General features: G+C 31.3%; 1 pseudogene; it reads right to left on the bottom strand.

The window, feature by feature from the left end:
• Window positions 1-14,673: 14,673 nt before the first annotated feature.
• LOC132950369 (zinc finger protein 271-like) lies at window positions 14,674-16,412 on the bottom strand (annotated as a pseudogene).
• Window positions 16,413-17,992: the final 1,580 nt, after the last annotated feature.

Below are 17,992 nucleotides of genomic sequence, written 5' to 3' on the forward strand. Positions count from 1 at the left end.
ACGGATGATAAATGTGACTGGAAAATAAACCATGAGCATATTGTAAATTGTAATATTATAATATCATCGCCTATTCCGTTGTACGCTATGACTGACAGATGATATCATATACACGTAAACAACTCGTGTTCGTTATATTAACAAATAATTATTATTACGATTATACATATTTTCATGTAAAACTTTCTGGATATAATATGTATTATGCATTAATTTAACTTTACTCGGATCCGAGACGGTAACATTATAATGTTATTTCGGATAAAAAACCCTAAGTTACAAATTTACCAAAAATAATTTTAGAAATAATTAGAAAGCGAGCCTCACATAATATACCTACATCATTTATTGACTTGAGCTGCATATGAATGCACTGATTGGGTTAAAAAATGACGAAGATTTATTGAATATAAAAATCATATAAAAAAAATATATATATATATATATATATTCTATATTATTATAGAATTGTAAACATTTGATTATTTATAGACTATGCTAAAAAAATCATGATATTTTTCATTTCCCAAGTTAAATTTATTGTCGTAATACAAAAAAAAAAAAATAATACCATTATTTTTATTATAATTTGGTTACTATTAATTGTTTAGGGCCTAAAGATTTATAATAAAATGCCTAATATTTATAGAGATTATATTTTAACGTTTTATCAGCACATGATAAAATCTGCCCCCAATCATCATAATATTAACAATAGTCAATAATATATATTTGCGTATATCGATTCAAATTTCACAGGATTGGGTCTCGATAGCTGGGCAGTGGCTTGCTTAGCTGTATTTTGCTCTCGTATGTTTTAATAACAATGCGGTCGCTTCTGTAGTATTAATCCGAACTATGTACACGGGAGATAAATAAATATATTTTATAACAACGGAAAACGCATAGGTATATCAACACTGCAGCTATATATATGGTATTCACGTATATGATATGGCAGTGAGTGTGCGTCCGTGAGTAATTTGGTTGAAAACCGTCCTTATAGCTTGTGTGTTGGTAGGTGGGTTGGTGGGTGGGTGTGGGTTTGCGGGTGTATACATATATACAGTGGGCGTTGGGTCAAGGAAAAGAAATGATATGGCGAACAGATATATATAGGGGAAGAGAAGACGAAGAAGAAGAAAAAGAACTGTATATTATATAATATATATATAGGTATGAGGGGTACCCGTTGGTTGGTCCTGCACATGTATTTCTGGGTATAAAAAGGAAAGGAGAGTTGAAACAAAAGCAATTTATGTCCGTTTCTACCCCTCCCCTCCACCCCCGCCACCGTGTCCGGTCCCTTTCGCCATTACTGCGTAGCTTTGTCGGGTATTTTTCTTCGTTTACCACCCGCCCGGCCTGCTCCCCCGACCCCCTTAACCCCCGTAAAAACGTGCCTTGGTTATTAAAAGTTATACGGTCATGCTTTTATAGAACCCGGCGGACAGGGAGGGCACGTACGCTAAAGCAGGAACCTTTATGAGCCGGAATAAAACGCGGAGGCTATATACAATATACATTATATATATATATATATATATATGGACACACACACACGCACATATTTATATAATATATATATATATACACACAGAGCACATCACGCACACATATATAATATGTTATATATATATAAATCAGGGTTTAATCTGTATTCTGTAGTTATCAATTCTCTAGGAAATGTTTATTGCACGTTGTGTGAATTACGAACAATATAATAAATATATATGTGTTATATACTGGCAGGGTGTATATGGCAACGGAAATAATCAAGAGCGATACATCTTTAATAATATATGTATATCATAATATATACGTGTAGAATATTGTATGATACGTTTTGAAAAATATATTTTCGGTCGATATGAACTTATCGTTTTTATTTTTCTCGTACGCATAATAAAGTTACATACATAGATAGGTACCTACCATTGTGTACGATTATTATACAGCTGTTTTTATTGATATGCTATTTCTGTTGCATGATGATTATTCTTTAATCATTAAACAGCCAAATGTCTCGGTAATGTATGTGTTTTTATTTAAATAAATACATGTCGGGTGGTGCTGCTGAGTGCCTGCCCAAAAATGTTAAATTCTGCTACTTATACTATATTAAATATCCTATTTGCTCATTGTACATAATGTTGTATAGATTGTAAATTACTTAAATGAATAATAAAAAAAAAAAAATAAATACATTTCTTTTTTACACGGTTATTTTATATCATTTAATAGACATAAATAATTGTAGAGACAAAGATAAAATTATCACCTTAATTAATGCTTTGTAGATATGCTTACCTACGCTTTGTGGGTTATTTTTAAGACCATCAAATCAAATTTTGTCGACATCGATATTATATAAATACATTATAATTACAATATTGTATGGTATGTATTGTTATATGAACACCGTCGGGAGGCATATATGTCATAAATCATATATTAGGTAGGTATGTGTAAGATCTCTGTATGTTGATAAAAAAAATAACTTGATAACAATAATGTGTATAAGTTTGGGTTGTAAAAACGTGAGTTTTTGTTTATTTTAGGTCAAAGTTGCGTGTGTGTCCAAAAAAATGTTGGCAAACAATTCTGTGCGCGTGATTTCTTGAAAAAAAAAGTCTTAAATCATCCTACCACCGATGTTACAGCATGTTAGATGTATATTATAACTCACTTACAATGCCAGAATTATAATAAGTATATTAATTATTAACATGATTATTATAGTATACCAAGAAACGATGTCAAGTGGCGCATACATAACGACTCTATGGTGGTGGGAGTGAATAAGCGGAAAAATACTAAACTACATTTACAACAAAAAAAGGCGTTTAAAAGTAATTGTAATTCACCTTCCCCTCCCCTCCGTATGGTCATTACTTATTAGTCATTACTCATTAGTGTATTAATTTTAGGTAATACCTACTCAAATTTAAAGGCCCAGTATTACGCTTATTTAGAAGTGATGAAATTATAATATTTTCCCGTCACGATTGCAACTATTGCATTTTACCATATTGGACCCGACTTAGTAATAGCGATTGTGGAATCGGCAGCTTTAATTAATTAATTAATGCATTGTCTATTTCTTGTGTAATATAGATTATACCACACTATTTAATGTATACAATATACTTATAATTGTTGTACAATAAGAAATTCGTATATTACCGCTATGTAGGTATCTGTTTTATAATAATTATATTATGTAAAATACTATATAATTTAACATAATAATACAATTTGTTTATGAATAAATTATGAACTACAATGTTGCAGTTTTTAGATTTTTATAAATTATTTAAAAAATATATCTTTAAAAAAATGGTCATTGGGGATCTCACCCAACATCAAAACCGCTATTTTTGTGCTGTACGAAAGTGTTGTAATTAAAAAGTTTAATTCCACAAAGTGGGCCCCACCAGGTTTAAATTCTCTGGCTACAGAATTTTTTTTTAAATCTATGGGGCACCTTATTAATTTATTTAGGTACTAACAAAGTATTAAGTATAAACTATAAAAAAGCATTACATATTAAAAAAAAAATATATTAATTTTAGATCTTGATATTATATACAATTTATTATTTATAATGTTTCCTACTCTAAAATCTAAACGACATACCTATACTTAAGCAAAATATGTGACAAGTAAATAAAAGTCATGTACAATAAAATATAAGCACAATATAATGTTGAAAAACAGGGAGAATGGCTATCCATTGAATGCATTGAAGACTCTTTCTATTTTAATTATATATTATGCGCATAAGTATTTATTCAGTCTTGTGGAAGATCACGACAGTATACAACACCATTTATACGCCCCAGGCGCTTTGGAGGACTACCGAGTATTGTAAAATAAGACAAAGTTTTGAATTAGAGAATTCGAAGGGGGTGATAGACGATTATTATGAAATCTTTTATAGAAGCATTTGGCTTCGTGCAGTGTAGCTTTTAATTTCAAATCCGTGTACAGGCGTGTATAATGTGATACATATATAAACACAGAAAGGGGCATTAATTAATTGTCCACGGGTAAGTGTTTAGGAATGATTTGATTTTGTTCACATTTGAATTATTCACATTAACTCACAGTCGTGTAATTTATTTGGTATACTGTCATAGTACAATAGGTATCAATACAGTAATAATTAAAAATGCTGAAAGTAATATTACTAAATAACGCGTTTATGCTAATCAATTGTATATAGGTATTGAATTTTTCTTCAATCTTTTCTAAAAATGTGATAAATGTATAATTTGATTTCATATTTTTTATCTAAAAAAAACCCCAACACCAATACCAAGTCTATAGACTAAAAACACAAATTCTACATAGCACATAATACTATATATGTGCATTAAAGAACAATAACGCTTTAACCCACCAAACACGCATTAATGCATTATACATGATTAATATGCAAAACAACAATTCACCCACGAAATCGGTTTTAAGTGAAATGCCGATATTACGAACACCCCTAACACCTTCCCTTTTCTCGCCATCCCTCTGTTACGCTCATATATTTTAATCTGTGCTATCCTTATATGCGTGAAAATGCATATATTATGATTCTCCAGGACTATAAAGTTCTCTATAGGTATACGTATACTACATACACTTATATATATATTATAATAGAATCGCATCACCTACAGATTTTGGTGGAACAGGAGTAATTTCAAATATCTATTCGTGTGGGGAGGGTAAAAATAAAACTATAAGCAAAAAAAAAAAACAAATAAGATTAATATAAGAACTACCAAAATTACTTTATTATAGTATAGATAGTAGAAGCTTTACTAGGAGAAAACCGTGTATTGTATCAATCTTACGCATAAATAATAAAAGCTAATTAAGTCGTCTACTATCTCAAGCCACGTTTTACCATTCATAATGTTTTATTAAATTCCTAACATAATATTTATAATATGTTTAATATTCTATAGTTATAACAATTAATATTATAGAATCATATTATATCACTCTATTCAGGACTGAGAACTGTGCTGAAAAATATCAGTTTCATAATCTGACCGGAATCTTAATTTAATCTTCTCAAGATAGGTACCGACATAACATCTGTACCGATATATGGTGCTCTGGTGTCATAGATTTTCTACTTTTTTTTATTGTTTTCTGTATAATGTTAAGAACCGAAACCATAATTAAAATCAATAAACCTTAAACCTAAACTAGAAATGAAAACCTTATCAATACGGTTCTGTTTTAACTTTTACGGCTTTTATGTTTTCAAAATTAAAATCGAAGCATTCCAATTATGTATGCGATATTTTATCAGAATTTTTGTCACCGTTAATTTACTGTGAGCATAATGCTCGAGAAATATCATTACACAAACAAGACTAGAAATAACACGCTCGAATAGCTGCCTATAATATGCACAATACTACTATTTTATTGACCACCTCCAGCCACCCTTAAAACCACATCGCCGAACGTAATACACGCGATCGATGTATTATTAGGGCTCAAACTTTGTTGCATTTGCGAGGTTTTACTTAGCATATTATATTTATTGCTATAAAATAATTTCGTGACTTTTTTAATGAAATATCAAACGTTCTTAGTGCATATATTTACTAATGGCGAATGGCAATCAATACAATTTCAATTCATTGTAAATAAAGACATCCGGATTTTAACCTTATAGCCGTGTCATGAACTCGTGGCTATAATATATTTGGACATAAAAATATAATATTATTGCACTTTTTATTATGAATTTTATTAAAAAATGTATACATATTTGTGTATTAAAATGTTATGGTTATAAATATTAAGTTAAAGAATGTTAATTTGTTACATGCTAATTTTTTTTATCTTGTATAAATGTATTTATAGATGCAAACATGTATTGAGTTTGTGGAGAGTGACCGTAGATATTATCTATAATTGAAATATATAGGTTGTAGGTTTTGTTATATAATTAAAAGTGTATTATAATATTTTCCACAAATTTGTTGTATAACTTTTTTGATTCACGAGTGGAGCCACACCAATGTTGATAGCCACATCAATCTGGCATTTGTGGTGCACATATACAAATGAATTAGTTGATTTAACTTCAAACTACGGTGTTCAATAATATATTCTATTAGTTAAATAAGCTACATAGTAATTTATATCAAGGACACTATTCATAATAACACCCAAAATTAGGTAAATTTAGGAAGTTGTAGATATTCAATATAATATAATACTGATAGTTGAATTGACAAAATAGAGAAAGTTGTCTTAAAACACATGATCTATTCTTTAAAAACTCATTTTGTTGTTGTTTTGACTCCAAAATAATGTTAAACTACTCATTCGGAGAGTTATATAAAAAAATTATTTCATTGTCATTTATGAATAGATAATTATAATGTACCTAACCTTAAAAATTGAGTGTAATTTTTTTTAAAAAGTACGTTCATTTTTTCAAATTAATTTCAAACGACGAGATTTTAAAGTGTTTAGAAAAAAAAATAAATAAGTTGCCTCTCCTCCCCCCCCCCCCCCCCGCTTGGGATTAGCTAGTATAGTACAGTAGGTATATTATAGTATTTACTATTGTTCGATACCAAAATAAAAAAGCTGAGTTGTCGCTTCAACTATATAGTGTGATATACCTACTATGCAAAAAATTATTTACATAATCATCTCCAATTTTTTTTCTAACCATGCTAAAACTGCTTCCATAAATAAATGTCATGTGTCAAATATTAACATATACCTAGTGTTTGAAGTATGAGAAATATTTCACCAAGTTGTGAAATATTTCAATGTTTTGTGAAATATTGGATTTTTATTAATTATTTCATTTTTATTTTTTAAAAATTATTTTGTTTTATATTTTTATTATATATAAATTATAATTATAATTTATATTATTTCATGTGAATCGTTAGCAAGAAAACTATGATCTTTATAATATATACCTAAGTACTGATTTCCTTTTACTGTTTCTTTTTAATATTTATTATGTTTTTTGTTTTATATAATTATAATACATGTAAACATTAAGAAGAAATAATGATCTTCATAACATAACATATATGATAAACGTTATACCTAAGCGTTTTTTTTTAAATTTATATTCAATTTTTATATTTTTATTTTTATTATGTTTTTTTTATGTACAATTATACAAATATATATAAGGATTCTCGATCAAGAAAACTCTGATCTGATTTTTAACATATAACTATATAAGTTACCACGTACATGACACATATACAATATACCTATCTATTCCTTATTTATTTTACATTTTTACATCAAATAATAGGTACAGCAAAAAAATATAATATTATATTATTATACATTAAAACTAAGAAAAAAATATGTGTTAATGACTAATGAGGTATTTAATTTATTTAGATTAATTATTTAATATTTTACAAGACAAAACTATAAAAATAATGATAATTGAAATATTTCATTTTTTTTAAATTTCATGAAATTTTCAAACACTACATATACCTAACATTATTTTAGCATCATACCTTATATGAGTGTCATAATTATTAATAAACGTTTCGCCCAACCCCTTCAACCCTAAAAAGGGCCATAGGTAATATTATTACATTCACTCGGCGAGCCTGCTTAAGGTCAGCACTCGCAGCAGCGACCATCAGCTCTCGTCGTCCTCCATGGTCGGAAACCGAACGACTGCCGAGATCATAAAATACGCGTATATATAGTATTATAATATGATATACTATTATAATATTATAATAATACCGTCGACACCGTACAAAATTATTATGCACACACGACGCGACTACGCTGCAGAAGATAATAACATAATTAATAGCCGCCGCCTGTTATGGGTGCGCGTGTCGTCCGTCATTACATCGCATTATATTTCGCTACGCGCGCGTGGTGCCACATTACAATATAATATTATAATGTAAATATACACGTACGCCAGATAATGTAACGATAATAACACGATAATGATGACTACGACGACGACGACGACTTGGATGATAATAATAATAATAATAATATAAACGGTTTAGCGAGCGCGTGCCGAATTACAATATCGCATAATATATAATAATAAATGTTCTATGTATACGTCGCGATCGTATCGTCCGTACAATATCATATTGTAATGCCGTAATCCCGTCACACGCGCGAAAAAATTCGAATCCTCCTCCGATCGGTCGGCATAATAACAGTACAGCAGTCGGGCAAGAGACACCGCCGCGGTGCAGCACCAGCACGCGCGCGTTGCACTGTTTATAATATTATGTATGAATATATAATAATATTGTACGATATAATATGATATCACCGTACAAGGCTACTGTTGTAGGGGACCTGCGTGCGTGTATAATAATATATAACATGTCGCGAATTATTTTCGGGCACCTAATGAGCGGGGACCGTTTTTTCTCCGTCCCTGCGACACTCTCTCTCTATCTATCCATATATTTCTCTATACCGCCCTCTCTGCCTCTTTCTCACCCTCTTCTGGGCGTCTACGTCGTCGTCGTAACTGTTGGAGTTTGAGCCGCGTCGTATACATTATATTATTATACATTATACACGTAAACGCGCCGACCGAGAGCGTCTCCTCCGCGGTGCGATGACAAATTCGAAAATTATTCCACCGCAAATAATAGCCTAAACGAAATTTATCCGGTTCGCGTTTCAAATTAACCCCGTCGGCGGCGGCCCTAGTCGGTTGAACGATGATGATGCGACGTTTCACCCCAATATTTATCTCGTCGCCCGTATATACCCCGCGCCTCCGCCACTGCACCAATGCTGCCACTTCCGACCTATAGGCCACTGCACACTGCTTGCAGTAAACATTTTGACGTTATACACACACACACACACACACACACACACACACACACACAGATATATATCTACTGTGTTTAATACATATTCATGGTCGTTTATATATATATATATATATTATGCTGGTGCTCTGCCGTGGCGGCGTGTAAGCGATATCGAAACACTAAATTTAATTAAATACAAAATGCGCGGTCGTATCCCTCGGCGATTGGACGGACGAAAATCGGTGAGATCCGGGGGTACATAATATGTATGTATGATAATAATATAAAAGTAAGAGAAAAAACGGAAACAACGCAGCACTGGTGCAGCCCGTTCGCGCCCCGAGCTGCTTACAGATAATATCATATTATATATTATTATTGTCATCGCCGCGGACCCCCCGTGGCGAGTTTTATTGTTTCCTGTACATTATGATAATATTATACATTATTGTTATGGCATATTATTATCATCAACATCAATGATCGTGTATATGGTAGTCCGGTCGAGTCATAATAATATAATGATATTATCGCGTATCTGCAGCCGCAGCTGGGTTGTCGCGTATAATTTAATTTGGGAAAATACCTACACTTGCCTTCCGAGGTCAAAAAGTCCGATAATTTTTATACGAGTTGCATCCCGCAATCCCGATAAACCCTAATTCTATCGTAAACAAAAACCTGTGGTACCTGCAGTTGCTTACCGCAATGACAGGTAGATATTTAATAGTAAAAATAAATCATGGACGATTTAAAAATGTTGAAGCATCTTGAATCAAGTGTAGGTAGATACCTATTATATTATTATATTTAATTGTTCATCTGAGATTTTTATTAGGTATCCTTTTCGATTGCAATTTTATGACTATTTAATATACAATTACGCATACCATGTATAATACTGTTTAGTGGATATTATAATGAAAAATATTGAAAATTAGATTTTGCTTAACAATAACATAATTGTACTCAATCATTTTATCATTTGAGTTTGTTAATGGTCTGTGTACGAAAAATACTGAAAAGTGAGTGAATTTCGAACATAATATTATTATTTAATTTCATTAAACTATTAAAGGGTTCAACATTGACCAAAAAAAAAAAAAATAGGATAACATTTTGGAAAAATTGGTTAATATTTTGAATTAATAAATATGCATTTCGAACAAATATAAGAAAAATATTAGAAAACAATTTATTTATATTTATTATTTTATATTAATAAATAATAATATTATTATACCTACACTATACATTTATTATCATACTATTGTACAATATTATTACTATAAACTATATTATATTACAAAATTATGTAACACTGCCTAAAAATACATAGGGTTACGAGGGTTAAACATCTAAGTCTAATTATTGATTGGAATTTTCGATGGAAAATTTCTCATTGAACATTTGGTTATGCGTTTAAGATCTATAATATTCAAATTGAACAAACCAAACAAACACATATGTACTGAATTTGATGTACCTTCTACCTATTATATATTTATATACAATGCACAATTGCACTGTACAAGTCAATTTTCCAATATGAACTATTAGTACCTATGGGGTGGTTGTACTGACAATACAATAAAGACACTTGTAGGAGGTGTGACTCAACAGAACCATGTTATAAGAACATGTAGTCTAAATAAAAAGGATCTATGTGGTTTGTCTTCAACTAATTATAAAGAACTCAGAGTTCTGCCGGTAAGGTATCTATACAATCAGTTCTCCATTAGGTATCAAACTGGTAAAATAAACTGAAAAACAAACTAAGTGCATAGGGAATAAATTCTTGGGTTACCTAAGTCTAATTTAGGTCTTTTAATGTTCGGTATTTTATCCACAATTATCGTTATCAGGTCTGAGATATTTCATGCTAGATATCATTATATAATGAAAATTCTTAAACATGCACGAGTTAAAGGTTACTGTACATACATTAGCAATATAATATAATTAGCATTTTTTAAATATTTATTTATTCGATCCACGTGGGTTAGGTAACTTACTTAAGAATTTAATTTTAAACATTATTATTATGTATTATATCCATCACATCGTTAACATTTTTTTGTTCTTTAAGTATTTTAGTATCTATTTTTATGTTTTAAATTTCGTATTAAAATAAACAGCTTTTTTTCAAAAATTAAACATCACTCCAATTAAAACATTCCTAGTACCTAAACGTGTTGATTAATCAAAATCCATTTTCAAAATTAAAAGCTCACTACCTAGGTTGTCACAGTTTTATCATGAAATAAACTTTTTGTATGATACGACAGAAGTTTCACCCTTTTGAAAATATTTTAATTACTTTCTCTGAGTTTTTCTATTATCAATATTCAAAGAAAAATGTCAAAATTATTTTTCTATTTTTTTAGGCTGGCTTAATAGATCTAGTAATCTATAATATGATCTTATCACCCTATCAAGTTCCCCCACGACTGATTTCGGCCAACGTCTAATTATTATTACTCTGATTTTTACTGGAAATCGAATTCGATTTGGTTCTTTGCAGTGTTGTAAACGCGCGTAGGCCTACAATCCGAAACAACGGTGTTTATATGAATATGAATAGGTACCAACTGCAATATGTAAATCAACCATTTTCATTAAAGATTTCGTTGACAAAAAAAAAAATAAAAACAAAAAAAGTAAACGAACGGATGATAATCCACCAATCTTTGACCGAATGTAAACAACCGTTCGCGTTCGACGACATTGGCGTCAAGTCGATTGACAACGCGCACACAGAAACCTTTTGATATGATAATAAGGACTCGTTTATAACTTGAGTAATTTTGTACGAAATACAGTAGGGCAAAGGACCAAAGTTCTCAAGTCAGTCACCCGTCTCTCTCACTCAGCCGGTCCCTGTCTCACTCACTCTATCACTCTCTCGCACTCTCCATCGCTCTATCTTTCTCTCTCTCTCTCTCTCTCTCTCTCCCATTTCTCCCTTACCCCTATCATCCTATCTCATTCTCCACCTCCTACTCTTCATCCTTCAGCCTATCTTGTCCCGCAACACTCCTCGCCCACTGGGTCTTCGGTCTAATGAATGTTCCGTTGTCTGTCAACTTCCATGAATATTTAACGACTAATTGAACTTTACCTGGTCGGATTTAATAAACCATTTTGATGCTCGCGCTATTTCAACAAGCGACCCTTTAATGAACTTTATCTTCTCGTTCTTGACGTCAAAATGTGTGAGCTTAAATATGAGTTAATTGTTTTTAAGCATTTTGTATTCAATTTTATTTTCCGTTTGTCAAACACTATTTTGGCGTATTTTTATTATATCCCAGTGCAGAGTGATCAGATATTATTGTATTGCAACTATACCTTTATATATGTTATTCATGTACAACTTGAGTTAGTAGTAAATCATTTATTATTAAAACAATTATGCTTATGACTCTATGATGGAATATAAATTACGATAAAAATCACTGTTTCAAATTATCGTGAAAACAGTACCTTAATATCATACAGATCTATACAGTATACAGTATAGACTGTATATTGAGACATTAATTAAAAATATTATTTATTTGTAGGTACTATGTTATTAAAATAATAAAATATAATAGAAGTACCAATATAATTGATCATGTAAAAAACCATTACATAAAATCAAATTATTTTAACACGAGTTATTTTGATTTAATATTAAAATAATATGATACAATTTGCCACCCCAACATTAAATAAATTAAATAATTTGTATTCTTAGACGCACCACGAAAATATATCATAATAGTTATCATTTTCTAAAATGTAAGATAAAAGTTTTCTGAAGTGTCAGAATAATATTGTACTTATAACAAAATATGTATCTGAAAAAATATTTTCTGTGTTTATCTAATAAAATTTACACATAAATCCGTCCACTATTAATAACTTTTGGACACAATATTACGGGAGTTTAGTGCACGGCAAACGAAGTCCATAGAACTTCATATGTTTGAGTACCGTAAACAATTTAATTCTAGCAGAACGTGTTTTCCATCAGTCATCGGGTTCAGAACGTCATAATAATAATATATTTGACGGACTGTCTGTATTATCATAATAAACTGTAATATTATTATAGTATATTATCCACGCCACACGCATTCGTTTAATGTCTATTTATTTTACAAAAAAACCCCGAACGGGGTGAAATTCTTCAGCCCGGTTGATTGGGGGTGGTAGAGACTAGAGAGTCATAAAATCTAAAGAGAGATTGTCTTTTATACCAAATTATGTACTTACTCATAATTTACGTCACCAACTGCAGGTGCATTTACGCCAAAATATATATATAAAAAAAACATTAAATTTGTATTACATATAAAATAATATAAATTTTGGTAATCTATATAAATAAATAAATTTACCCATCTCATATCAACTATAGCACATAAAACGTGAATAATTAATTAAATGAACCATAAATAACATAACCAATTAAACAATGAATATTATGATACACCTTCTTACAAAAAATTGCCATTTATACACCAAGTACGGTGTACCTACATTATCGAACATTTTTTTATATTTTACAATTTTTATGAGGTGAAAAAAAGCGAAAATTACAATTATTGTTGTAGGTACATGATTGCGCCGATTAAATGATGCCTTTCTATGTACATAGTAAGTTATATTATGTGACGCAAGTTCCATTTAATATTTATTATTTAATAATTATTAGGTATTATAAAAATGATAGCGTATTTCAGCGTAATATACTTACCGTAATATACCTACCGTTGATCCAGAATAAGTTTTAGTTGGCATACCTCAAAATTCATGGATAGGTATAATATTATGTCGGTACCTACTATATCTACTTTTATAAATTACAATTACATATAATTCTATGACTGCATAAGACATAATAAAAATATCAATATTTAAACAATATTTTATTTTATTTTTTTTTATTGTTCTTAATTAACATTGGTGACAATTGCCATTTAGTTACAATTTACAATTTAATTTTTTTAATTTTATTATACAGTAAAAGACTGGATAGGATACATCTAAACTGGCTTCGTAAGAGGTTGCGGTCTTTTTTGGGGAAAAGAGAAAGTTCAATATCAACGAGAGTTAAAGACTATTGTAGAGTGCTTTTTAAGGTTAGGTTACAAAAATATTGATAATTTAAGATTCTAATGGCCGGCTAGTCTAATCTTTTGTAAAAAGTAGAATTTTTATAAATCCATTGTTTTAATATTATGCAATAAATTATAATTAAAATAATTAATGGGGCCGCATATTATTTGTATGTATCAATATTTTTATACGAGTTCACAGATCAAATAGCTGCGTTATATAATATATTTTAATTATTTGTTTAATTTGAATTACACGCCAATACATTACATTCTAAGCGCTTTGTTACTATTTTATTTCCATAGTTAGAAGTACAAGAAATTACACTCAAACACATATAAACGCCTACACACCCACCACACACTAGCACACCCTTGCTAGGTGACTCAGATCCACAATTTGTTCACATATACAAAACAATTATTAAATTATAACACACATATTATTGAAAAAACAAAACATTCATCAGTCTGCTCAGAATCTAGTATTATAACAAAAGAAATTATTTAATAAAATTATTCTTCCGAATTAACATAATATATTCAACCATCAGAAAACACGTTAGATAATTCCTAACCAACTTGTATTATTAATGTCTGTGAAGAACAGTAACTCCTGGTGATTGGCTCCATCATCAGATGTCACAACTAATCACAGCCATTTTTGTTCATTAAACGTGCATTTATATTATCCAGTAAAGTCTATCGGTTGGAAATGATGAGCGAATATGACTTATCTAATGTGACAGGGTACGAACTGTCTCAAGATGTGTTCTACGGTGACTCGTTAGATTGCTGTTAACTGAAAACGACTTATCACACACGTCACACTGGTACGGTTTTTCTCCAGTATGTGTCCTTCGGTGCATTGCTAGGTGGTTATTTTGAGAGGATGACATATCACATATGCCACAATGGTACGGGATTTCTCCAGTATGTGTCCTCCGGTGCATTGTTAGACTACTGCTAATTGAAAATGACATGTAGCACACGTCACAATAATACGGGTTTTCTCCAATATGTAGACTCCGGTGCCTCGTTAGACTGCTGTTACCTGCAAATGACATGTCGCACACGTCACACTGGTACGGTTTTTCTCCAGTATGTATCCTCCGGTGCATTGTTAGATTGCTGCTAACTGAAAATGACTTATCGCACACGTCACATTGATACGGTTTTTCTCCAGTATGTAGCCTCTGGTGCATTGTTAGATTGCTGCTAACTGAAAATGACTTATCGCACACGTCACACTGATACGGTTTTTCTCCAGTATGCATCCTCCGGTGCATTGTTAGACTATTACTAACTGAAAATGACATATCGCATACGTCACAATGGTAAGGTTTTTCTCCAGTATGTGTCATAAAGTGCTTCGTTAATTGGTTATTTTGAGTGAATGACTTATCACACACGTTACACTGGTACGGTTTTTCTCCAGTATGTGTCCTCCGGTGCTTCGTCAGACTGCTGTTAACTGAAAATGACATATCACACACGTTACAAGGGTACGGTTTCTCTCCAGTATGTGTCCTCCGGTGCTTCGTTAGACTACTGCTAACTGAAAATGGCTTATCGAATACTTCACACATGTACGGTTTCTCTCCAGTATGCATCCTCCGGTACATTGTTAGACTATTACTAACTGAAAATGACATATCGCATACGTCACAATGGTAAGGTTTTTCTCCAGTATGTGTCATAAAGTGCTTCGTTAATTGGTTATTTTGAGTGAATGACTTATCACACACGTTACACTGGTACGGTTTTTCTCCAGTATGTGTCCTCCGGTGCTTCGTCAGACTGCTGTTAACTGAAAATGACATATCACACACGTTACAAGGGTACGGTTTCTCTCCAGTATGTGTCCTCCGGTGCTTCGTTAGACTACTGCTAACTGAAAATGGCTTATCGAATACTTCACACATGTACGGTTTCTCTCCAGTATGCATCCTCCGGTACATTGTTAGACTATTACTAACTGAAAATGACATATCGCATACGTCACAATGGTAAGGTTTTTCTCCAGTATGTGTCATGAAGTGCTTCGTTAATTGGTTATTTTGAGTGAATGACTTATCACACACGTTACACTGGTACGGTTTTTATCCAGTATGTGTCCTCCGGTGCTTCGTCAGACTGCTGTTAACTGAAAATGACTTATCGCACACGTCACACTGATACGGGTTTTCTCCAGTATGCATCCTCCGGTGCATTGTTAGACTATTACTAACTGAAAATGACATATCGCATACGTCACAATGGTAAGGTTTTTCTCCAGTATGTGTCCTGAGGTGCTTCGTTAAATGGTTATTTTGAGTGAATGACTTATCACACACGTCACACTGGTACGGTTTTTTTCCAGTATGTGTCCTCCGGTGCTTCGTTAGACTGCTGTTCACTGAAAAGGATATTTCACATACGTCACACACTCACACTGGTATGGTTTTTCACCAGTATGTGTCCTCCAGTGCTTGGTTAGACAATTATTTTGAGTAAATTACATATTGCACAAGTCACACCGGTACGAGTTTTCTCCAGATTTTGTTCGCTGGTGCTTCGTCAAATTGCCTCTTTGATTAAATGATTTGTCACAAACATCGAACAGGTAAGTTTTCCCTCCAGTGTGCGTCCGTTAGTGTACCATAATTTTGTCGGTACTGTTGAATAACTTGTTACACACATCACATGGGTTTCTCTTGCACATATGTCGTCATCTAGCTTTTTTACTTATCGAAAATGTCACTGTCATTGAGTTTAACTGATTAAATATTTATCAGGTCTAATATATTTGATTTATGTCTAGAACTTAGAGTACTAAAACGAATTAATGTTTATTTTAAATTACATGGGTACCACTTACTAGACAATTTTGTTTTTGGTAATTTAAAATTTATTGTTGTTGCCAAGTTTTAGAGCCAGTATTTTTAATAGATTATGATACAATAATTTGGAAGAATTCAGTTCTCTGAATATTCAAAATACTGTTCTATGTGAACTAAATAGATCCAAACATTTGTTCGAATGTATTGAATTGTTTTTAATTTTATACAAATAACATTTATCAAATTGTTAATTTTTTTTCTTCGTTATTTTATTTTATTCCCCAAAAAATATTTTTATTCTTTTATGTATTAGTTATTAAGTACCTATTAATAGTTATCAACATTATAAGTTACATTTGCTTTATACATGTTCTTGCTTGATCAGTGTACCCTGAAACTATGTAGTACATCAAACTGGACTCAATTGCTTACCTTTTTAGATTTCGAGTGAAACGATGAATGTAGGTATTGATTTTACAATGATGTGTTTTTTTTTTATTTTTTATTATTGTTTTTACAGTAAATACTTAGATTTCCTTCAACGGTATCTTTTCTGAAAAGAAAATGAATCTAGTTGGTACTTTAGGGGGGGGGGGGGGTTAAAAGGTTTCCAGTAGTTTTCAAAAGCACCGTGAAAAACAAAAGAAAAATTAAGGAAAAACGGGAATATTATACAAAATCTGTTTTTGAGAAAATAAATTTTGGTTTTTGGTGCAACTTTTAAACAAATTAATGTAGGTACATACAATTTTGACAGAATGTTTATATTAACATTTACTATACGCCATAAAAATTTCCAAATATTTTGACTTATTTTGAGCTGTTTACGGACATTTTCAGTTTCTATTTTGTTTAGTTTTTTTTTTCTATAAATATCAATAAAATTTTATTTGTTGGTTAAAAAAGCTTGAAAATTTAATAGAAGACTCCTAGTATATTGTTTCAAAGGCAGATGAAAAAAATTAAAAATCCATAGTAATTCATAGTGTATTGTATAGGTATGTCATAAGCGGAGATTTGGTTAAATTGAAGCCCCCTAGGCTTTGAACAATGTTCAATAGTTTTTAGGGGTGTTTTTAATATTATTTTTTTTGGGTGGCTAAGACCCCCCCAGGCACCTCCCCGATCTCCACATATGGTGTAAGATTAGATTTAGATGTATTTATGTATAGTTTGCCTATGGCACTGCAGAGTAATGTAGTAGACTGTGCGTAACGGATGTCGTACTACCGAT

Source organism: Metopolophium dirhodum, chromosome 1 (genome assembly GCF_019925205.1).
Source record: "Metopolophium dirhodum isolate CAU chromosome 1, ASM1992520v1, whole genome shotgun sequence".
Lineage (NCBI taxonomy): Eukaryota > Metazoa > Arthropoda > Insecta > Hemiptera > Aphididae > Metopolophium > Metopolophium dirhodum.